The sequence below is a fragment of the Stenella coeruleoalba genome (genome assembly GCF_951394435.1).
Source record: "Stenella coeruleoalba genome assembly, chromosome: 17".
NCBI classification, from domain to species: domain Eukaryota; kingdom Metazoa; phylum Chordata; class Mammalia; order Artiodactyla; family Delphinidae; genus Stenella; species Stenella coeruleoalba.
This window is the reverse complement of record NC_137163.1, coordinates 73,267,316-73,292,469: the sequence shown is the minus strand read 5'-3', so window position 1 is coordinate 73,292,469 and position 25,154 is coordinate 73,267,316. Positions and strand designations below refer to the sequence as shown.

General features: G+C 45.3%; 1 long non-coding RNA gene across 4 annotated transcripts in view; it reads right to left on the bottom strand.

Moving 5' to 3' along the window:
* LOC307175885 overlaps positions 1 to 25,154 on the bottom strand; it is a 97,369-nt gene that overhangs the window by 21,562 nt on the left and 50,653 nt on the right. For 2 of the 4 annotated variants that reach the window (XR_013824527.1, XR_013824529.1), the window contains one exon: positions 17,842 to 19,026. The exons of 1 other annotated variant lie outside the window; for it this stretch is intronic. This is a non-coding gene — a long non-coding RNA (uncharacterized lncRNA). Of the gene's footprint in view, positions 1 to 17,841; positions 19,027 to 25,154 lie in introns of those variants that run through there. One more of the 4 variants, XR_013824528.1, reaches the window with a different exon arrangement.

Sequence of the window (25,154 nt, the reverse complement as noted above, 5' to 3'; positions counted from 1 at the left end):
AGACCCCTTCCAAACACCCTCCCCCACAAAAATCAGTACTTTTTTTAAAGAAGAATATTAACAATCAAATGTAAATTTTTCACCTTAGAAGTAATCATGGTAAATCCCACTAGACGGTGCTGGTCAGATATTGTGGTTTGACTCTAAGTTTAGGAAAACGAAAGAACAGACTAGCTCCACAGGAGTAAGGGTTTCATTTATTCATTTACTTACAACAGCTTCAGCTGACAGGAATATGTTTCCCAGAAAAATCAAGAAAAAAGTCACAAAGAAATGGTCCAAAAACTACTGGAGACACAGTGACAAAATAGAAAATAGTATTGTTCCTAAGAAAAGGTGAATCACAGAGCTGTAAACATCAAATTAACAGTTTAATATTGCTGCTATAACATGTGTTTACAAGATGAAGCTATGCTGAAAATATGCATAAAATCGGGACAAGTCATCAACACTTAATATGTTACAAAGTCATTTTCGATCAAGACATTCAAACCCATAACTTCCCATTCATATACCGTAGTTAAGAATCCACAGTGCAGGAGACATCAGCCATTACTGCCAGAGTTCAGACTGATGTTTAAAACCCAAGACGCTAATACTTCCTTCTTTGATTCATCCCATGTTGAAGAAATAAATGTCGACAGAGCAGAAGACCTTTCAACTAGATAGAACACTGTGTTAAAATGAGAATTAAGGGAATTTGATTCTGACATGACCCCATCAAATCCCAAACCTCAATTTGCTGATAGAGATCGGAGGATAAGCAAAAAGGTTGAATCTGCACTTGTGTGCCAATAAAAATTCCTTTGCAAGCTTTACAGAGAGAACAACTGACCCTTGGGAATGTATAGGGAACGTGGTTGAAATACCAAATAGAAGTCTGCAAGATGAAACTTATATTTCCAGCAACCAAAAAGCAGAGTGAAAACTCACTGTTAGGAAAACTTTGCTCCTATCAGCAGCATATCCCAACCTGAGCTCTCATATTTGTTAAATGGGAATATAGAATAAAAAATACCTGGAGCGGGCAAGGTCCTGACAGCCAAGGCCCATTGTTTTCATGTAGATCTTAGTCTTGGTGATTGTGCAAAGACAATCGTCAAACTTGGGTAACGTGAATTTAAAAAGGATCATGAACTTTATGAATCACTCTGCAAACTAAACCATATTCCTGTTAATGGGTTCTCAGGTCTTGGTTTTTTTTTGTTGTTTTTTAATAAATTTATTTACTTATTTATTTTTGGCTGTGCTGGGTCTTCATTGCTATGTGCAGGCTTTCTCTAGCTGTGGCGAGTGGGGGCTACTCTTCGTTGCGGTGCGCGGGCTTCTCATTGCGGTGTCTTCTCTTGTTGTGGAGCATGGGCTCTAGGGGCGCGGGCTTCAGTAGTTGTGGCACTCGGGCTCAATAGTTGTGGCTCGCAGGCTCTAGAGTGCAGACTCAGTAGTTGTGGCGCACGGGCTTAGTTGCTCCATGGCATGTGGGATCTTCCCGGACCAGGGATGGAACCTGTGTCCCCTGCATCGGCAGGCGGATTCTTAACCACTGCACCACCAGGGAAGTCCCAGGTCTTGTTTTTAAAATGTTTCAAGAGTGTTCTAAAAACTCTCCATTTCAGGGGCTTCCCTGGTGGCGCAGTGGTTGAGAGTCTGCCTGCCGATGTAGGGGACACAGGTTCGTGCCCCGGTCCGGGAAGATCCCACATGCCGCAGAGCAGCTAGGCCCGTGAGCCATGGCCACTGAGCCTGCACGTCCAGAGTCTGTGCTCCGCAACGGGAGAGGCCACAACAGTGAGAGGCCCGCATACCGCAAAAAAACCCCCAAAACTCTCCATTTCATAATACTGGTAACTTACGAGAAATAGCAAGTTCACCTATATACAGATTGCTTTTGTGACTCTGTTGGGTCCTAAAATCCATGTCAGAGTTGAACAGATTTACAGGTGAAACCTTCCAGGATCTTGCATAGTAGCCTGATTCCAAGTAATTCACCAAAAGAAAGAAACAGTTGACAGGGTCTGTTGTGGAAATATTCACTTAACCTCCAGCAAACTTTACAGCACAGCTATTATGTGTTAGGCCCTGGAGGTCTAACCTGCCCTCAGATGACTCAGGAGCTAGTCTGGAGATAGACACTGATCACATTCAGGGACAATTACAAGACAGTGTTACCTGCTGCTTGTAATCAACCCAATCATGTCTCTTATGACCAAGTTTAGAGAACAAATGCAGTTAAATAGGAATGTCCTAGAAATGAAATACAGAAATAGACTTAACACAGTTTCCATAAATAAAACTGAGGACGTTAAGAGCAAAATGCTGAATCTGTAGTTTCCTAGGAAAAGGGTGAAAAACTATGCTTCAGCCCTTTGAACAACCCAATTACCAACCAAAATCATACGAGACTCAGAGACTGTGTTAAGGGCTTAGACCTGCGCTGTCCAATGTCACTTGTGTCCAAAGTGCACTTGAAATGCCACGAATTGAACAAATTGAGGTGTAATTTAAATGTAAAATATATACTGATTTTAAAGACAATATGGGAGGAGGAATGTAAATTGTCTCATCAGTAATTACTTTATGTTGATTACATGGTGAAATGATAATATTTTGGTTAAATAAAATGTATCATTCAAAATAATCTCATGCTTTTTATTTTTTAATGTGGCCACTAAAAACTGTATTAATTACATATATGGTTCACATTATATTTTTATTAGACAGCACTGTCTTAGACTCTTAAACTTAAGGCATTTTCCTTACTCTTCCTTACTCATAAATTTAAGGCATGGCTTGGACTCTTGAACTAGAGAAAACTGAGTTCAAATCCACATATTAGCTGTGTGACCTTTGGTGAGTTACCTAACCTCCCTGACCACTTGCTATATACCCAGGTACTGTTTTAATTAGTAAGGATCCATCAAAGACTTGTTTTTAGGATGAAGTTCACCAAGGTGACTTGTTCAACACACGTCCTCAAAATATTTTAGCAAATATTTTCAAAACCATCTCAGCTAGACAATGATTCTTTCTTTTACTTCGCTGTTAGCCATCACTTCAAAGTGATGATCTAAAGCAACCCAAGGTCTTTATATAAGAAGCAGTGTTTTCCACTCCCACGTGGATTATTATTTTCATCCTTCTCCATCTGATGAATTTCTGCACAGCCTTCAAGACCTAGCTCAGATACATCTCCTGGAACAACTTGCTTGACTTTCCCATCCAATTAACTTTCTCAACACAGCTCATCTGATGTTCATTTAGCAAGTTTTTATTTGGCACCAACTATGTGCCAGAGAGGCAGAGAGGAAGGAAGGAAGGAAGAAATAGAGAGAGAGAGAGAAGAAAGGAAGGATAGGACACTGGAGACAAAGCCACAGCCCCAAACAGAACTTGACATCATGACACAATGATGTTGCCTTTGCTACAAAGGGCCAAAACTTTTCGTGAGAAGGCCTTGGATTCTTTTATTCACGGCAACATGTTAGAAATCTAACATTTCTAACATTGTTAGAAATCATGAGCTTTCCACCATTGCTAATCATCAGGGAAATGAACATTAAAACCACAATGAGGGCTTTCCTGGTAGGGCAGTGGTTAACAATCCTCCTGCCAATGCAGGGGACACGGGTTCGAGCCCTGGTCCAGGAAGATCCCACATGCTGCAGAGCAACTAAGCCCATGTGCCACAACTACTGAGCCTGCGCTCTAGAGCCCATGTGCCACAACTACTGAAGCCCGCGCGCTTAGAGCCCGTGCTCCGCAACAAGAGAAGCCACCGCAATGAGAAGCCTGTGCACCACAACGGAGACCCAACCCAGCCAAAAATAAATAAATAAATTTATATTAAAAAAACCACAATGAGATAATACCTCACACCTCTCAGAATGGCTATCATCAAAAAGAACACAAATTACAGATGCTGACAAGGATGTGGAGAAAAGAGAACCCTTGTACACTGTTGGTGGGAATGTAAATTGGTGGAGCCAATTACATTCCATAGTTTTCTGAGATACCTCCGAACTATGGAAAACAGTTTGGGGGTATCTCAGAAAACTAAAATTTCAACTACCACATGACCCAGCAGTTCTATATATATCCCCCAAAAAAGCCAAAAACACTAACTCAGAAAGATACATACACCCCCAACGTTCATAGCAGCATTATTTACAATTGCCAAGACATGGGAAACAACCTAAGTGTCCATCAACAGAGGAATGGATAAAGAAGATGTGGTACATATATACAATGGAATACTACTCAGCCATAAAAAAGAATGAAAACTTTGCCATTTGCAGCAACATGGATAGACTTGGAGGGTATTATGCTAAGGAAATAAGTCAGACAGGGAAAGATAAATACTGTATGAGATCTCTTATATGTAGACTCTAAAAACTACAACAAACTAGTGAGTATAACATAACAGAAGCAGACTCACAGATGTAGAGAACAAACTAGTGGTTACGGGGGTGGGGAAGGGGCACTCTAGGGGTTGGGTAGTGGGAGGTACAAACTATTGGGCGTAAGACAGGCTCAAGGATGTATCGTACAACATGGGGAACAGAGCCAATATTTTGTAATAACTTTAAGTGGAAAGCAAACTTTAAAAGTTGTATAAAAATTTTAAAAAGAAAGAAAGAAAGGAGCTTTCCAGCTGGGCACAGAGCATCTGGTGCGTCCCATAACCACCCAGTCACATGCTGGAGTCCGTGTGGGTTAATAAAAACTATGAGTTAGCACGGTTCATACCAGTGTCTTTCCTATGTTCTTTATCTTTCTGACCAAAAAAGATAAAGGATATATAATATTTAATTTAATTTAATATTTAAGTCTGATCTGCATTCTTATTCCCATTATAATTATTAAATCCGAGAAGAAGAGGAAAAAAAGACAGAGTCATGGAAATCTCAGAGGTTAAAGGATGACTCATAGTTTGCTTCGTCCCCGAGTAGAAAGAGGACTGTAGTGTTTAACTGTTGTGTGGTTTGCAGAGTGAAGAAGTTTACATTTTTACCGATTTCTTTTTGTATTGAATTCCAGCCTAGTTTGTAATCTTCCCCAGTGGAATAAAACGGCTTCCATTTGTTTCCGTTCCATTAACTGAAGCTATTTTTCTACTGTTATCTTATTCGAGTAATTAACACACTGATTTATTTTGTCTTGACAGCCTGGGGCAGTGCTACTAGGATACAAATTTTTAAGTCAAACAAATACATGGACCTTTTGAAAATGCATCACACTAGATTTCCTTCTTTTCAGATTCTCCAGAAGTCAGATAATAGTAACTCTGCGGACCTTACACCCTTGGCCAAAAAAAAAAAAAAAAGGAAAGATTTTTTTTCCTTGCCTATTAAAAGGAGAGTTTATTTGTATATTTTTTTAACTTTTTATTTTTATTTATTTATTTTTTTTTGCGGTATGCGGGCCTCTCACTGTTGTGCCTCTCTCGTTGCAGAACACAGGCTCCGGACGCGCAGGCTCAGCAGCCATGGCTCACGGGCCCAGCCGCTCTGCGGCACGTGGGATCTTCCTGGACCGGGGCACGAACCCGTGTCCCCTGCATCGGCAGGCGGACTCTCAACCACTGCGCCACCAGGGAAGCCCAAGTTGACCTTTTTAATTCCTCTATTTTCTCATCTTTAAAATGAGGGACATATGCTGATGATCTCAATATCCTTTCTGGCTTCCACATTCTAACTGTACATCTCTAAACCACGTAAAGTAACACATTGTCTCTACATAAACTAATCTCGCTAAACTGGTTCCAACAGAGCTTCAGCTGAGCTGTTTAAGTAGGTTAAACATCCCCACGTTAGAGCTCGGAATCATGTTCTCCCTATTAATTTTCTCATAAATAGCACAGAAGTAAGCTCCAACCCAGTTTTGCCTGCAGTGTCATAAAAGCTAAATTAGTTGAACTTAAATTGGGAAGATGTGAGTATGCGTTAGATTAAAACCTAATGTCAATTAATGGTGCATGTTCTGTCCTGGGTCATTGTCTCTTTCTCCACATGATCTGCCTGGGAAATTATAAATTGCCCACAGCTTCCACAGATGCTCACGACTCCTCAAAGTCTAACTCCAGACGATTTCTCCCCTGAGCTCCAAACTGGTGTTTGCTAATAACAGTCATCACTCAATGAGAACCTCTTACAAGTCTGGTGGTGAGCTGTCATTTTAACAACGTGATCTCCACCTGGACCACACCCCTGCAGGGTAGATATGGTTATCTCCATTGTATAAATGAGGAGACTGAGTTTCAGAGAGTTTGTGTAGCTGATCAAAGTGACACAGGTGATCATTTTCAAAGCCATGAGTGTAATCCAGGTCTTGCCGATTTAGAAATCCATGCCCTTTGGATTATTCCATGAGAGTGAATGATATAGTTGGACATGGAGACTAGTCAATCATGGTTACTGTTGTGGATGAAAGGTTTCTTCTTGGCATAGACAGGGGCAGGTTAGGGGGAAAGGGACTTACACAGTAAGGAAAAGGTCTGGGATCTGAGGTCAAGAGCAGAGGAAGGGGAAGCTAAAAAGGCAGGTCGGGGCCACACTGAGAACAGCTTTGTGGGCCAGGACAGAGAATGTAGGCTTCCGTAAGACAACGCAGGTCATCCAAGGGTTTCAAGAGGGAGCGGGAAGTGACATCTATCATCAGCTTTATATTTTAGGAGACACATTCTGGAAAAAACTGTCAGAACAGTTTAGAAGGAAATACAGAGAGATTAGAAGTAGGAAGATCATTGGGGAAACTATTCCAATAGCCCAGGTGAGAGGAAATTCAGGCCTGAAATAGGACAGTCAGAGGAAGGGACAAAAGGGACTCAGAATTTGGCACACAGTTTAATTGGAGAAGTAGATTAGGATGAGGTTATGTCAACCCCAAAGCAACTCTGACTTGTCTTTGCCTGGTTGCCTAGTAGAGCAGGTTCCTACAGCACAGCTACTGCAAAGCCCACCACTCAGTGAAGACAGTCAAGGCACTGGATTGTACCAGACCCAAATGATGCAAAAGTAGAATGTCTGGATCATATTGGGTTACTTACCTCTGTGTGTCTTTTCTCTGCTGTTCAGAAGAGAGAGTCCACAGTACATGATTCCCTATCACTGAATGTCTATTCCTCAGAACTAGACATTCTGAAGCCTTTAAGGAGCCTTTAAGGAGCTAAGCCATTTCCATAGAAAACAGAAGGACACCCTTGGAGTGTCCTATTGCGTATGTACAATAAGTCCCTGACCTCATAAAAGAGAGGCTTGTCTCTGTGAAAGTGATGAGATGGCCTAGGCTAGTGTGAACCCCAGAGCCTGGCCTCAGCGTCCATCCGCATCTCCACCTGTGTGTGCCAATGTAGCTCAACGTCAACGCGTCTGAAGTGCTCACCACCTCCGCTCGCCATCGGGTCCCAGAAACCTCCACCTCTCGCCTGGACTCTTACAGTCATCTCCTAGCCCACCTTCCCACACCTACCCGGGCCCCTGCTTCCAGACTATTCTCAACACAGCAACCCCCAAACCTTTTCCATTTTTGGCCGCGCCACGCGGCTTGCAGAATCTTAGTTCCCTGACGACCAAGGATTGAACCCGGGTCCCAGCAGTGCAAGTGCCGAGCCCTAACCACTGGACAACCAGGGAATTCCCCCAAAACCTTTTACAACTTATGTCAGATCATCTTACTCTTCTGCTCAGAACTGACCAAGAGATGAGCAGATGCAAACTATTATATATAGGATGGATAAAGAACAAGGTCCTACTGTAGAGCACAGGGAACTATGTTCAATATCCTGTGATAAACCATAGTGTAAAAAAGAGTGTATGTATGTGTATAACTGGGTCACTTTACTGTACAGCAGAAATTAACACAACATTTAAATCAACTATACTTCAATAAAATAAATTTTAAAAAAACAGAACTGCCCAGTAGCCCCATGGATGAAGTCCTCCCAGCAGCAATAAGACCCTGCATGTCTCATGATCACTGACCTCATCTCCTTCTATCGTCTTCTCCTCACTCTGTTCCAGCCTCACCGGTCACACTCTACCTCAGTGCCTTTGCACTGGTTTTTCCTCTGCCCAGAACACTACCCCCAACATCTGTGAGTCTAACTCCCTCATCTCCTTCGAGGTTATGTTCAAATGTCTCCTCTGCAGTGAGTCATACCCTGAACCACCTTACTGAAAATTGCAAACCTCCCCGTACCTTGCCTCCTACACAGACGACCCCCTCAACACACTTTATGATGCTTTCTTTGGCTCCAGAGGATTATTACACTCTAACATACTAATATGCGTTGTGTTATGTCCCCCCCAGAAATGTTAAAGCCCGAATCCCCAGTACCTGAGAATGTAACTTTTCTAGAAGAAAGGTCTTTGCAGATGATCGAGTTGAGATGAGGTCATTAGGGTGGGCCCTCATCCAATACGGCTGGTATCCTTATTAAGAGGGGAAGTTTGGACACAGACACACACACACAGGAAGATGCCATGAGATAAAGGAGGCAGAGTTCAGGATGGAGCTTTTGCAAAAGCCAACAAACACCGGAAGCTAGGGGAGCGGCCGGGACAGATTCTCCCTCACAGCCTTAGAAGGAACCAACCCTGCAGACACCTGGATCTTGGACTTCCAGCCTCCAGACTGTAAGACGATAAAGGCTATTGTCCAAATCACCCACTTTGTGGTACCTTGTTATGGCAGCTTTAGCAAACTAATAATCACACCAAATAATCAGCCTGTGTTTTATATCTATTATCCGTCCTCACCTCCAAAGGTAAGCTTCACAAGGAGGGGGAGGGGAGACTTGTTTATCTTTGCTTTTCTGTCTTCAGCAGTAGCAACTGTGCCCAGCCTACACTTCTAGCCTTTTCTCCCACCTCTCCCTGAGACAACATCCTTTCAACTTTCACCCCAAACACCATGGACTAGGATTCCTTCTTAACTTTGCTTTTACGCCGTTTCCTCGGCCCAGGCTGTCCACCTGCCCCTTCTCTACCTGTTACCATCTCCTCCTCAGTGAAGACACACGCATGTCATCCCTTTAGTGATGAATTCCCCCTGCCCCGCTCTTCTGTTTTATTATTCATGCAGCTGTGCCTCTCCACCTGCAAACCGTGATGGCTTTGAGTTCTCGAATCAGATCTGATTAATCTTTCTAGTCCCAGAACCCGGCCCAGTGTCTGGCACACAGGAGGCGCTCAGTAAATGTTTGCTAGATTGAATTAAATCTGTATGCTGCAGCTTTTGCTCTAGCTGCCCTTCCCTAGACTGCTCTCCACAACAGGTACAAGAGGATTAGAAAGGTCTGTGGGAGCAGAACTCAGATTAGAGCGTCAGGCACTACTGGCTGCAGCTCTCCGCAGCCTCTTTGTCTTCATGCAATCTCGGGAGAGTTTCCAAAATTGGAACAGTCAGCGATGTCGTACTTAAACCACTCAGCTAAGCCCTAGGAGACATTTGCCAGAATTCACAGCAACACAAACAGCTCAATCAGAGGAGAAGGTGTCTGAATCCTCCTCCTTTTTATAAACTAGGCCAAGTATCCTGTTGGGAAAGAAAGGACAGTCCTTTTTTTTTTTTTTTTTTTGCGGTACGCGGGCCTCTCACTGTTGTGGCCTCTACCGTTGCGGAGCACAGGCTCCGGACGCGCAGGCTCAGCGGCCATGGCTCACGGGCCCAGCTGCTCCACGGCATGTGGCATCCTCCCGGACCGGGGCACAAATCCGCGTCCCCTGCATCGGCAGGCGGACTCTCAACCACTGCGCCACCAGGGAAGCCCCAAGGACAGTCCTTTGAGACAGCGCTTCCCAGGTTGCTGAGCAAGAATATACTGGCTTTGATTCCAGGCAATGGTCTTGTCTCTGTTTTCCTTTCTGCCCCTGCTTCTTTCCAGTGAGTGGGAGTGGTAATGACCACATGTCTGCACCCAGCTTTGCAGAAAGGATGAACTGGAACCAGCTCCAGAAAGGAAGGATGTGACTGGTGTGACCAACACCCGTTTAGTCTTTCTGAATACTCAGGGGTAGGATCTGAAAAGGTGAGAAGACTGGGCCTTCCAGAAATTGTAATTGAACAGAACTAAGTTATGGCATTTGCCTTCTAAGGAATCACTGGTTGGTTCTCAGAAGGTTCTCTGTCCCTGTCTGTTTTCTAAAAGACATTAATTCCTCAGAGTCTTGCAGTCACTACGTAAACTGCAAAGTGGGCCCTACGAAATGGAGGAAATGCCAAAAAACACTATTTATAGCCTCACTCCTTGTAGGTGCCATCCTGGTTAGGTTAGCTCCAAATTCATAAGGATAAATGATTGCATCACCCTAATTATGTGCCTTTGACGGTTCAAATGTCCAGTGAATTGTGTTCATGTGGGGCATTCAGTCATGGGCCCCAATTAAACACCTATTCAGTGCTAAGCACCGTGCTTTTCTCAAGTGCATCACAGAAGGAGGCTCCGGTTTTTCACATTATGTCATAAAGTTGATCACACTATAACTTACTAAGCACCTACACTATTCCCAGCAAAACATAATAAGCTTTGTGATTATGACTGAAGAGTTGCTTGCAAATTTTTAATAATTCAATTCAGCCCTACACTTGGTCCCTTTAAATTCAGATGGGTAATATTTTGATCATTCTTTGTACCTTGGCCCCATAACGATTTGAGCTATCATCATCATCATCATTATTATTATTAAAGGCAGTGGATAGGCCCTCATCCAGTGACACTGGTGGTTCTTAACATTTTGGTGCTCACATGCACCTTTCAGATGAAGCAAAGCCAGGAACCCTCTCTCCAGAAGAAAATTCACATGCTTCAGACACTATTTTACATAAAATTTTGGACATACCCTCTACAGCAGGAGTCAGTAAACTTTTTCTGTAAAAGCTAGATAATAAATACTAGAGGCTTTGCAGGTCAAGAGGCAAAATATGGGTATTATCTAGGTGCTTACATTCCAAAGAGAAAACAAATTCCCACAAATGTTACCTGATAAAATCCAAAATATCATAAGTGAGCATGATTTTTTGTAGTACAGGTCTATTAATGAGAAGAATGGAATTTGGCAGGAGGGAAGAGAAGGAAAATATTTCACACCATCGTGGCTCAAAGTGAGTATTTTCTATCATCAAATGGACTGAGAGTGTCCAACTGTAAAAACCACTCTGAGTTCGAGGGCTGCGAAACCCTTGCTGTCCAGGGCTCTTAACACTGGTGACGGGACTAGAAGCCCATGCAGAAGCGTCATGGGGAAGCAACAAGGATACCTGGGGCAGTGCTCCCGGGACAGGGATGGCTGGCAGCTGAATCGGGAACGCATCCCTACCATTCCGAGCTACAACCAAGAACGCACAGTATACTCAATTCTATTAACCTACATTCTGTGACCTCAATAAAACTTTCTCAATAATCAGCAAGAATAACAATGCATATGAAAAGAAGTTCCTTTGCCCAGTGTTTGAACATTGAAATGTAAAAAGCACGTCAATGGATGAGGCTTTTTAATGAATAAAATTATTTCCTTAATCTGCAGTTATCATTCAATCAATACACACTTCCAGAGATTCAAAAAAACCCAACAAACAAACAAACAATCAAAATCTTGCAAAGCTAAAAGAGCTTAGAGTAAATCATAACAAACTTATCAAGAGTCAGCATTCAACAAAAATGATTATGCAAAAATTTTAGCTTATCCTCACCCAGTTAATCATTTTCTCCTAAAAACGTCCCATACTAACAGTCAATCACAAGAGTAATGTAATTCTGTATGATGTTTTCAGGCCGATAATATTTGAAAAGCTTGGGCCACTAAGAAGAGCCATAAATGCATCTCGTCGGTTAGCACCCATCAGTTCATCTCAATAACGGTTAAATAAATAAATAAATGAGTCCATAAATGCAGCTCCCTCAACTGCATTTATGGACTGTTTGAGTGGCAAACTTGATGCAAGTTCTCCACCTAGTGGATGTTTTGAAAAACGTGCTCTAAGATAAAAGTTGCATGTACTTGTTTGGGCTACAGAGAGAGACAAAGAGATACAGACAGGAGGAAGCATTCTGTGTCAGTCAATGACATCATGTCGGATGTTCATTTCTCTTTTTCTGTTTTCCACTTTCTTCCGTGTCCCTCCCTGTCTTAGCCCAGGCTCCCCGGGAACAACTCAAAGATAGTTATTTGCCTGCAGAGTGTTCCTTAGGGCGTGCTCTCGGGAAACACACTGTGAGGGAGCAAAGACAGCAGCCCTGAGCAGATGGGGCGGGTAGACTGCGACACAGGTGCACCCCTGTCTTGGCTGGACCTTGCAGCCAGTAGTCTCGGTGACCGGGGGCCTGCTGGTGGGCCACACGTCGCCTCCAATCCTGCCAGCCGGGCTGCTCCATTGTCAGGCCACATGGCCAGCCCTGGGGAGCCCGATGGGGAGGCTGGTTGGCTTTGGTGAGTGGTGGATGCTGTCTGTAGGTCCCACCTGAGGAACAAAGCCCTTCACACTGGGTGCCCGTCCACCTGCTTCTTCACCAGACCTGCTCTGCCCTGAGGGTCCAGCCTTTCTCCTTGCGGGCCTCTGACCATCCCACCAGGCCATCGGCCACTGCTCGGGAATCCATGTGCCTTGGCCGTTCCCCTTACACACTAAGAGGGTGATTAGTTGGACCATCCAACTCCCCACCCCTCGGATGTCCCCTGCCCTCTGTCCTTTAGTGCCCCCCTGCATGGGGCCAGAGTACAGCCGTGGTCCAGTCTTAGCCTGCATCACATTCCAGGCTGACCCAGCGTGAACTAAGCTTAGCCTTTCTTCTCTCCATCAGCTGGTCAAAGGGCCCCCTGCCCCACCGTACAGCCATGGGTATAAGCCAGGGAGAGACCAGTACACCTGTGACAGATGGAATGGGCTCTGAAATCCCACTTTTTGTGCCTCAAACTGGTGCTGGGACTGTCACCGCAATGCGAGGTGATGAAATGAGGAAGACGAGGCAAATGGGAAGAACAGGGCGTAATAAGAAATGATGGAAGGGGAGAAATAACCACATTGAAGGATGCAACTGAGCAAGTGGAAACTTCTTCTCCTGGACTTGCAGCCTCATGCTGCCTGACCCCCCCACCCACCCACCTCTTCTCCTTCTCAGACACCTTCAGTTCCTCGTTTCCTGGACCTCTAAGCACTGGAGTGACCCAGGCCCAGCCCCTGGACCACTTCTCTTTCCTTCCCACGCTGGCAGGTTTCCCCCAGTCTCCTCTCTATGCTCTAGGTCCCAGATTTGAATCTCCAGCGCAGACCCCGCCTGTCCCCGACTGTGTGCCCCGCTGTGTAAGCACCACCTGAATCCAGATGACCAGAAGCCGACTCCAGCCCCCAAACCCTAGCTCACAGTCGAGCACCCAGGACGAGGTCTCTGACACCCCAGGTCTTTTGCATCTCGTAAACATCAACTGTATTTTTTCCAGTAACTCAGGCCAAAACCATGGAGTCACCCTTGACTCCGCTTCCTCTCACCCCCAATCTGGTCCACAAGCAAATCCTGTTGGCAGCATCGTTAAAACACGGCCAGAGCCCAGCCACCTCTCACCACGTCTGCAGCAGCCACGGGGGCTCGGGCCACTGCCCGCTCCTGGCTTCCTGTTGGGCCTGACCTGCTCTCCTTGTCTCTGCCTTCGCCCCTTCTGTCTGCTCTCTGGCCTTTACAACGCACGCCAGGCCATCACAACCCCTCCCGCTTCCTGGGCTCTCAGCTCCAGGGTCCGCGTGCTTCCCTCCCCTGCCTCTTACAGGTCTTTACTCAAACCCACCTTAACAGAAAGGCCCTCCAGTTGAAAACTGAAAAAAAACAGCTCTTCTTGTTCTCCCCTGTAGGGAGTTGAACGCTGGCCCCCCAAAAGATATATGTACATCCTAATCTCGGGAAATCTGTGGTTGTGCCCTTGTTTGGGACAAGGGTCTTTGCAGATGGAATTAAATCGTGGATCTTGAGATGAGGTCATCTTGGATAACCTGGGCGGACCCTAAATTCAATGCCAAGTGTCCTTATAAGAGACAGAAGAGAAGACACAGACACCCAGAAGCAGAGCCGGCCACGCGAAGATATATCACTACCCAATTTAAAATTTATTTATCGTAGTTATTGACTTTCTAAACCACCAGTCTATAAGCTACAAGAAGGCAGAGACTTTTTATCGGTTTTTTTCGCTGTTGTAGTCTGAGTCTAGAACCCGGGAAGACAGGTGCCAGAGTGTAACGTTTAGTGTTAATAAATACTTGCTGGTCAGGAAAACAAAGAGATGAATAAATGACGGGTCCCCAAACGTTCTGCTTGAGCGAGTAGAACAGTGACTCGATAAAAACAAGGGGTGGGCTTCCCTGGTGGCACAGTGGTTGAGAGCCCGCCTGCCGATGCAGGGGACACGGGTTCGAGCCCTGGTCTCGGAGGATCCCACATGCCGCAGAGCAGCTAGGTCTGTGAGCCACAACTACTGAGCCTGCGCGTCTGGAGCCTGTGCTCCGCAACAAGAGAGGCCGCGATAGTGAGAGGCCTGTGCACCGCGATGAAGAGTGGCCCCCGCTCGCCACAACTAGAGAAAGCCCTCGCACAGAAACGAAGACCCAACACAGCAAAAATAAATAAATTAATAAACTCCTACCCACAACATCTTAAAAAAAACAAAACAAAACAAGGGATGAAGGAAAGAAGTCGTAATTAGAGTTGAGATGGGGAGTAATTTAGGGCTTCTTCAGTTGGATGTGACCTAACTTCAAAGAGAAATGTATATTCTTTCACTAATTTAGGATTTACTTATCTTACTTATCCAGCCAGCTCCAAAAGAATTTTGGAAGACTTACACTATTATTTTAACAAGATAATTAATGAGATGTAATAAGACAAAAACATTGTGACATTGGAGATTTACAACCAATGTTTGTGTGAAATGTCAGTGTTGAAAATACATAGATTCGTGATTAAATTTCCATTATTATCCCTTCGAAATCCTATTTTAGCCAGACTCTCTTGCACCAGATGTTTCATTACATCACATCAAAATTCATTGCTTGATTGACCGATGGATTGACTTCACCAATATTTTCCCCTTTCAGTATATTGAGGCAATACTACTGATCAGAACAGCAGCCAGGGGTCAAATTATATAAAGGAGAAGGGAAGAGCAACAGTTCTAGAAAAACTCAGAGATGCAGACTAGCCTTCCACCTGCAGTAGCCTTGGAGCACACGTACCCCTTAAGGAGCGAGTGCCACCGAGCCCTGCTGAGGGATGCTGCCTTCAGAACACACAGCACCAGGCAGTGGAGTGTGCCGTGCAGCCCTGGCAGCCCCACTCGCCACACCCTTCCTTCCTGCATCCCTATCTAACGAGGTACTTCCACTGCTCATATTTTCCAAAGTAGTTTTGCTATGCTCCCTTTTCTTGTTGAAAAAAAAAAAGAGAAAGAACTACTCGTAGGCATTAAAAGTAGAATAGAGGGCTTCCCCGGTGGCGCAGTGGTTGAGAGTCCGCCTGCCGATGCAGGGGACACGGGTTCGTGCCCCGGTCCGGGAAGATCCCACATGCCGCGGAGCGCCTGGGCCCGTGAGCCGTGGCCGCTGGGCCTGCGCGACCGGAGCCTGCGCTCCGCAGCGGGAGAGGCCACAGCAGTGAGAGGCCCGCGTATCGCCAAAAAAAAAAAAAAAAAAAAAAAAAAAAAAAGTAGAATAGATCTTGCCTCTCTACGTAGCCATCTGCAATTTTCATGACATCTTTCAAATGTTAAAATGTCAGCGAGAACGATCTATATCAGATTCGGGGGGGTTTTGTTCACTTTACAAGATTTGCAGAGCCTCAGTGACACCCTTGCCGACGGGTGTCCTGGGGCCGCATGGGACGCACTGTCAGCAGGCCTCTGACCCAGCTCGGACCAACCTCGTCTTCCTGGCGGCCAGCAGGAAGCAGGCTGACATCTTCCTCACTCAGCATCATCAGGCAACTTCCAGCTGAGCCTGCAGTGGATTCCGGAAAACATCAAAGTTGGAAAATTCCTCATAAAATCTGAAAAAAATATTAGCTTCATGGACGAAATCTGAGCTTGGTGTTGATTTTTTAATGAGCCTTGAGTGATGAGATGAACCTATATTCTTGCAGTATCTGCTTGTATACTTTGTGTCTCAACACCCTGACATCTAATAAAGCCATTTCCCTTTTTTTTTTAACTTTTGAGTTCATTTTCATTCCAAAGTTAAAACAAACTGCAAAGCTTGAATTATTCTAAAATATTGTCTTTTTCACCATGAGTGTTAGATTGTACTTGCATATTTCACACGGCTTAAGGCCACTTGGCTATTATTATCATCTCCTTTATGACAAAGAAGTTTTAACTATTTGCATAAAACCTCTAGAGCTAATTGTGGAAGAGAAGTGACTTTTGATGTCACAAAACATTTACAGCTAAAAGTAGTCCGGGTAGACTGCTACTGGACCTGTACTCCACTCGAAAGACAGGAAGCATTACTTTGTAATACAGTTAGTCACAGACTGGATGAGAAATAATATTCCCTTGGGATCAGACGGTAGGGATAACTTTTTCACAAAAAGCAAATATATACAGAGAGAGAAAGAGACAGCTATAGATGTCTATATGTAATACAGATAAAGATATATAGATATAGATATCTCCTTTTGTGGAAAAAATATATTTACACGTATAATAAATCTGACTTCTCAGACCATATTTTTAAAATAAATTGTAGTTTATTATACGTGCTCTCCATACACACAGGTCAGAATTTTAAGCATTCCTTCTAATAAATATTATGCTTTCGACCCACTGGAAAGCAAAACTTTCCAGTCAACAAAAAGTTAACAAATCTTTAAAGTCAACAAATCTTTACTGAACAGACGTCTCAGAGTTCCCCAGTGCTGGTGCCCATGTCGAAATTAATCTGGACCTACGGACCTTGAGTTTCTTCCTTCTGAGCATTTGCTAAATTACACTAATTTACACAATAGTGTTAATGGGTGACAATTAATGCGTTATCTCTTCAAGGGCATTTGTATTTACAGTTAGAGAATCTCTGACTGGCAGGAGGATGGGAAGCTGAGAGGAGTTTTCGTGCACCAGGACCTCCGCAGCCTTTGTCTGGGGTTTTCCTCTCTGATTTCAACACTGAGTCTGACAAGAGACTAGCACCAGCTACCGTGAGAGCTGGAGATCTGAGCTCATCTGACAAGAGGGAACCACAAGGCGACTAAAGTTCGTCCTGGTTAAGTTGTGGGTTTAGAGCACGGAATTAGCCTGGTCTGGACTCAACTTCCAGGGAACCGTCACTTACGAAATCTTAAACCTGTGTTATCAGACAGGTTTTTAATTTCTCTAAACCTCAGTTTCTTCATCTGTGAACTGGGGGTGATAGTCACAACAATTTTGTTAGAATTCAGAGTAACACGTTAAGATCTCAGCACAGGGCTGGAACACAGTAAGTACTCGGTAATTGGTAGTTATTCCCGTTTCATGTTGGGAGTTGAGACGCATTCGTTCTGAAGTCATAACATCTCAGACTGGAAGGGACCCTCGAGGTCCCCCGATCCAACCGCGACCGCCAGACCCCAGCCACGCAGTCTGTGCGGGGCACCTTCTAAGACACGTTGGACTTAAAACCCTTCCAATCGGGACTGTTGCCAACAAAGGGGAAGAGACGGGTAGGTGGTGTGAAGGCACACTTGCTAAAATGGGTTGTAAGAAAATAGAACCTGATATTTCTTGCGGGCTTGGTTTTCTGAGCAGAGCACTGGTGCCAGTCGTCCTCCTGGATCAGAAGGGAAACTCCCCTCTAAGGTGATACTTTCTGAAAGGCACTTTGAAAACAACCCTCTCCCCAATCCCTTATAAACCACAGCTGTTAAAATCCAGAGGTACCCGGTTAGCTGCGAAGGATTTCTTTCCAACACAGCTAATAAATGAGACGCTGCTAGGAGAACCTCGGCACGCACCGCTTAAGCCCGGGTCTTGCACTGTGACACTCAGCTGGGGCCTGGCGCCAGCCAACATGCTCATTGACGCATTGAAGTTTACGCCAGGAATCACAACAGTGCCACCTGCATTCCGGCTGCGAAGAGCGAGCCTGCCAGGAAAAGTCAGCCCCAGCTTTGCATGTCCTTCCCCAGCGCCTGGGGCTGGAGGACACAATTAGCTATCAGCTCCACCCCCCACCTGCCACTCGACCTTGGTCATGAGTCATCATCCTCCCTGGGTCTCAGTGTTTTGCCAGCCAAGTGGTGACAATCGTGATCACCTGCCTCCCTCACCTGATCATTAGGGCTTTAATGGATTTCATTTTCAGAGAGTGTTTTCACATCCTTGACAGGACATGGCTACCCGGTGTCAGGAAAAAGCCATTATCATTACTGACCTCAGAACCAAAAGTGGGATGCTTTTTCAGGCTTCCGTGCTAATTAAGATGGTAATATCTAACCTTTATACAATGCTTTCCAACACATGCACACACACAAATATCTAAAAGTTCACGATTTTGAAATAGGAGTTTATTGTGCACAATTTTGAAATACGAATTTACTGTTGCAATTGCTTTCTTGGAAAGGCAACGTGCTTCAGTGTAGCCATTTACGATGAAGAGTTGCTCCAAAGATGCTCAGTCCAGATGGCCAGAGCTGGCCTCTGCTTCTCAGTTCATTAAACAGTCTCCCTTTCACCAACAGGCCTCTCATTGTAAGGCAGCCCGGGCCGCAGCTGATGTCAAAAGCCCCATTCTCTGGCGGCTGGATTGTTCTCATGAAGCGTGCCCACACGCGTTCTGTGCAGATAGGGACGGGGCTGGCACTGCAGATGTCGCTGCCACCGCCACTGTCACTCTCCCCATCACACGCTCTTGGGTGTCTTTCCAGAGACTGGCACAAAGCTCAATTCAGAGTTTGCCTTTGACCGATGCGCACTTGGCCTGCAGATGGACGGGGGAGAAGAAAAAGACGTCCCAGTGTGTCTCCGCGCTGGCCTGGGAAAGTTTGGGAATTCCTGGCTTAGTTACCAGCCTCTACTCGGGCTGAAAAAACAAATCAGAAAGTTGCCAGTGGTTTCATTCAGCCTACAAAACCAAGTTAATGCAACTCTGTGAGTGAGACCATCAATGGACAAAAGTCAGGAAATCCAAGTCTGCCCTTCCCACAGCCCGTGGAGCCCTCCACACATGGGGGACTGTGCCGCTGCCTGGACCGCGAGGTACATCCTTGCCAAAGCACAGAGCCGCCCGGGGCCGTCCTGGGAATATGCCCACTGCGAGGGGTTTGGCCAAGGGGAACACGGGCTCTGCATTCATTACGACTTCAGCTCTAAAATGATTCACTTATTGAAAGAATGCCATTTACAGCAATATGGATGGACCTAGAGATTGTCATACTAAGTGAAGTAAGTCAGACAGAGAGAGACAGATATTATATGATCTCACTTATATGTGGAATCAAAAAAAATGATACAAATGAACTTATTTACAAAACAGAAAGGGACTCACGGAGAATGAACTTATAGTTACCAAAGGGCAAGAGGAGGGATAAGTTAGGAACTTGGGATTAACAGATACACACTACTATATATAAAATAGACAACAAGGACCTACTGTACAACACAGGAAACTATATTCAGTATCTTGTAATAACCCATGATGGAAAAGAATCTGAAATATACATATATATAAAGCTGAATATATATATATATTATATATATATATAACTGAATCACTTTGCTGTACACCTGAAACTAACACAACTTTGTTAATCACCTATTCTTCAATTTAAAAAAAAGAAACTGGAAAAATAATATATCACATATAGACTGAAAAGTACACACATGGTAAGTGAGCAGCGCGCTGAGTTTTTACAGCGTGAACACCCCATGGAATCAGCACTCGGTCACGAAACGGAGCAGAGCCAGCACTCAGAAGCCCTGGATGTGCCTCTTCTCAGCCTCCAACTTGATGATAAAACCAGATATAAAAATTAACAGAAAGTATGATGTAAATGGAGTCTGAGACCCTAGAGGAGATTAGAAAATCTTACTTGAAAGTATTTCCTGGAATTGAGCTGCACTTGGTGGGAAGCGGGTGGCGGTCCTATCGCTAGAGTTTACACCCAGCACAGGGGAGACAGAACGTGTTTCCTCCGAGAGGTTCCTTAGGGCCCATCTTCCGAGAGGGACGTAGGGCACCCGATATCCTTTCCCCCCGCAGGCAGACACTCCTGGTAAAGGAAACACATATAGCAGATGGTCTCTACCAAGGTCGCACCTCAGAAGCTCTGTCAAGGGGGTCAGCGCTGGGCCCACCCAGGCCTCTGAGTCGGAGCTTCTGGATAATGGTCTGACCACGTAAATCTCAAAAACTTCCCAAGGAGATTCCGGAGTGCAGCCCTGGGTGAGAACAACTCTCTTAAACTGTTATTCATTTTTCTCTTTCATTAAACAAATACCTTCAGAGCCCCTTCCCTCCAACAGATCAAAGGAGGAAGGTTCAGGAAGGCCCAGGAGGGCACGGCGAGGGGGCTTAAGTTAGTGTCTCCCCCTCCTGACTTTAGCTGGGCTGATTCTCCCTAATCAGATGCTGCTTGGCTGTAAGTACCCACAGAGCCAGTCAAAGCCAAGGGCTCTGCCTCCCCCGACCTCACAAGATCACTTCCTTTTTGTTTGTAACTCCAGGCTTTGCATGTACCTGAAATGCAATCTTTCCTCTCATCTACACAGCAAACTCCTACACATACTGCAAGATCCTAATGAAATGTTCCTACTCCATATACATTTCCTGACTTAGTCCTTCTTCTATGCCCCCAACATCGCAGCAATGGCCCCTGTATGGCTCCTACCACACCACACTGTAATTACCCTTTGCGATGCCTGCCCCACTGAATGGACTGAGGTTTTCCTTTTTCTACATCTGCATCCTTGGGGCCTAGGATGGAAGCGGGGAAGTGCTGAATAAACAGATAACAAATGGATGGGTGCATGGGTGCATGGAGGCATGGGTACTGAAAGTGCTTTGTAATGTGCAAACTTCTATTTCTATTTGTTCCATAACTAGCAAGCAGATGGCTCTCTGGAACTCACACTTTCCTTTTTATGTAGACTCCCAACCTTCCTTCCCACCTTTTAAGTAAACAGCCAATTCTTTCCCATTTCAACAATAACTCTACACCTTCACTGTGTCATTGTTAGCAAAATGTCATCTTTCTCTTTAGCATCATTATGCTCTCACTCATTTCCAAAATCTAAGCTTCCAATGGGCCTTTTGCCTCTTTCTTTTACCCCAAAAGGAGCAAACAAAGCCCTTGGAATTAACATCTAGAAAGTGTGCCTGAGAACCGCCAGCCAGGAAACAATGGCATTGCGGCCACCCCTTGTCTACACTGTCATTTAGCAGGTGGTTCAGTTCCTGCCAGGTGTGTATACACAGCAAGTGATTTCTTGGGAAGAATAAACCACCAGCAGTCCGTGCAGTGGTGGTAAAGCTGAGAGCCCTGGGGCAGGGCTCTTCCATAGGAGCCAGTCGTTTCCTCGATGGAAGAAATGTCTGGGAATCAGAGTCCTAGCATCCGAGGCATTTCTACATTCCAAAAGCAGCCACGTAGCAGAAGCATGGTCAAAATAAGGCATTTGAGGGCTTCCCGGGTGGCACAGTGTTTGAGAGTCTGCCTGCCGATGCAGGGGACGCGGGTTCGTGCCCCGGTCCGGGAGGATCCCACATGCCGCGGAGCGGCTGGGCCCGTGAGCCATGGCCGCTGAGCCTGCGCATCCGGGGCCTGTGCTCCGCGACGGGCGAGGCCACAGCAGTGAGAGGCCCACGTACCAAAAAAAAGAAAAAAGAAAATAAGGCATTTGAGGATGTGAAGAAAATGGAATAAAAATTGTAATGGTTAGAAGAAGAGAGAATTGAACGGTTGGAGATAAGCAATGTTAACTAGGGTTACTCCTCTCCGAGGGGAAGCCAGCGTGGGAACACGTAAAGAAAGCACGTATTAAGATCACCCTCGGGCTTCCCTGGTGGCGCAGTGGTTGAGAGTCCGCCTGCCGATGCAGGGGACGCGGGTTCGTGCCCCAGTCCGGGAAGATCCCACATGCCGCGGAGCGGCTGGGCCCGTGAGCCATGGCCGCCGAGCCTGCACGTCCGGAGCCTGTGCTCCGCAACGGGAGAGGACACAACAGTGAGAGGCCCGCGTACCGCAAAAAAAAAAAAAAAAAAAGATCACCCTCATGTGTGTCCCAGAAAGAATAAGGTCACAAGTACCTGCAAAGGACAGTATCACCAAATGGGAGGTGCTGGAGAGCCTGAGCACTGTGCCTGCCTAGACTCCCCTCCACAGTGGTACACGAGGTACTGAGCAAAGTGCCTCTCATCTCTACTGCCCTTTGTTTCCTCATCTGAAGACATTAAGAAAAACACCAGGACGTCCACAGTGGTGCAGTGGTTAAGAATCCACCTGCCAATGCAGGGGACATGGGTTCGATCCCTGGTCCAGGAAGATCCCACATGTCACGGAGCAACTAAGCCCATGCACCACAACTACTGAGCCTGCGCTCTAGAGCCCGCGAGCCACAACTGCTGAAGCCCATGTGCCACAACTACTGAAGCCCACACGCCTAGAGCCCGTGCTCCGCAACAAGAGAAGCTACCACGATGAGAAGCCCACACACCTCAATGTAGAGTAGCCCTCGCTCGCTGCAACTAGAGAAGGCGCACACGCAGCAATGAAGGCCCAACACAGCCAAAAATAAAATTAAAAAAAAAAGGAAGAAAGAAAAACACCAGCAGCCTACACTCACTGAAACCTTACCCTGTGCCAGGGGCTATTGCAAGCACTTCGTGCATTAACAACGAACTTTTGAAATGAGAAGGCTGAGTCACAGAGAGTAAAGTACTTTGCTCAAGATCCCAAGGCTGAGTAGCAGCGGGGACCAAGACTGAACAGCTACCTTACACCACGTCTTACCTATCTATCTGTTTCTGTGAAAGCTAAGTCACCTATTTCAAGCACTTAATTTAGTGCCTTTGCCATGAGAAACAGTCAGTAAAAATTATCTCATCGCCAGCATCAACCTCGTGGCCACCATTGATGAAACCAAGCAGAACAGCTGCATTTGCTGGGTTCCAAGTCTTGGGTGCTTAGGTTCTTTTTTTTTTTTTTAACTAAATCTTTTGTAGAGCTTCATCAAATAATGTAACCTGTAAGCTAAACACCAGATATCTCACAGCAGCTTAAAGAAAAATTAAGGGTGACATAGGCAAATATTTTTTTCTTGTAGTAATTGATAGGTTTGTAGCTTGACTCCATAAAACTTGGCTGCATGACTCACTAAGACTTGAAGACATGTTTCATACTATTTGGATTCCTTCCACAGGACACCATCGAGCCAGGCGAAAAAAGATTTATATGCAATCCTTACCGTGGTGTACATATTTGGGGCATGTATTTGGGCTTTTCTCCAGAAATCATGCTAGTGTATCTTGTCTAGTAAGAGATACTGGATGCCATTCAAACCAGATGCTATTTCACAGGTCACTTTCCTGTTTTTCAAGATGTTTTAGCTCCTTACAGAGTGGCTTGGTGGTTTTCACTTGGTTGGCGTTGATTCTGAGTGGATGGGCCCTTCAGTCACGCTCCCTAAATCCAAAAGGAGACTCTTTTAGTTGCTCAGGTCGCCGTAACAGAGTACCATGGACCGGCTGGCTTAGACAACATTCATTTATTTCCTCACAATTGTGGATGCTGGACGTCTGAAATCAAGGTGTCAGCAGGGTAGGTTTCTGCAGAAGTCTTTCTCCTTGGGCTTGCTTGGCCACCTTCTCCCTGCGTCCTCACATGGTCTTCCCTCTGTGCGTGTCTGTGTCCTAATTTCCTCTTCTTCTAAGGATAGCAGTCATACTGGATGGGGGCTCACCCTAATGACCTCGTTTAAACTTAATTACCTCTTTAAAGGCCCTGTCTCCAAATAAAGTCACATTCTCAGACACCGGGGGTTAGGACTTCAGTGTAGGAATTTTGGAGGAACACAACTCAGCCCATAACAGAGACTTAGAGAGATGGGAAGAGAGAATCCCACACAGAGGTGGCTTTGATTCCAGGAACAAACGTTCCTTGGAGCCCACGGTTTGTAAAACACTGTAAGTCTAGCTTCTGATGCTGCCCGTCTCCTCTATATCCGTCTCCAGGAACTAGTCCAAGGGAAGTGCCATCCCAGCAAAGTTTCCAGAACCTTCTGTTGCATCTCCATAAACTTCTTGAACCCTGCTGGCCACACCTTGGTGTCCTGCACAGCAGACTCTGCACCGCCACGTTCAGCGCGATTCCCGGGAACACAGGGTTCTTGTGTATAGCATGTTGGCACCACTGCTGAAGTCAAGCCTCAGCCAATACGGCTAAGCAAGCTGGAAGTAATCCATCCTCTCAATAGCTGCTATAATTTTAGTACTTATTTACTACAAACATTGAATTTTGCCTTCAGGCCTCACAGAGAACAGCCCTGACAACTTCCAGAAACATATTTGAAATGCCTAACATAGCGCACACAGCTGACTAGAAACACTCCTAGTGCGAGTGACAGGAATGTGCAGAAGTGGAGGGCGTGAGGCCGTGAATCCAAGAGGAAAGCTCTCCAGGTCTGCCCCTGGTCACCCTGTCCCACTTATGACTTCTGATTTGGGCCCAGAGACCTGTAACCCTGACTCTGCAGAGACTTTAGGCCCCTGTCTCTTTCCGTATCAGTGAAACAGGGATTAAAACTATATCGTTCTCTTCCCCCCAAACCATTGTAAAACCATAAAAATGAGATGGAACTCGAAAACAAACTTGGTAAAAGGCAAAATAGACTAAATTCAAAACAGACTAAATAATATGATTTTAATTATAACCGTCTAAACCAATTTAAATCCATCAAATGCGTCCTTTTTATTCTGGCCTTGTTTACTAGTTTATACACCTTACCAGGTAAAGACTAAATGGCTCCTACAGTAAAAGTTCTACATTCAGGCCCATGAGAAGATTTAGATCTATGCTTTCATTGCCCTTAGGCTATCTTGACTGACTCCTGAAGTCTCTGGACTTCCATACTGCAGGATAGAAAAAGAAGAGCTCATTGTAACTTCACAGACTCCGAGAGCTGGCTGTAGTACAACATACGACCACCAGGGGA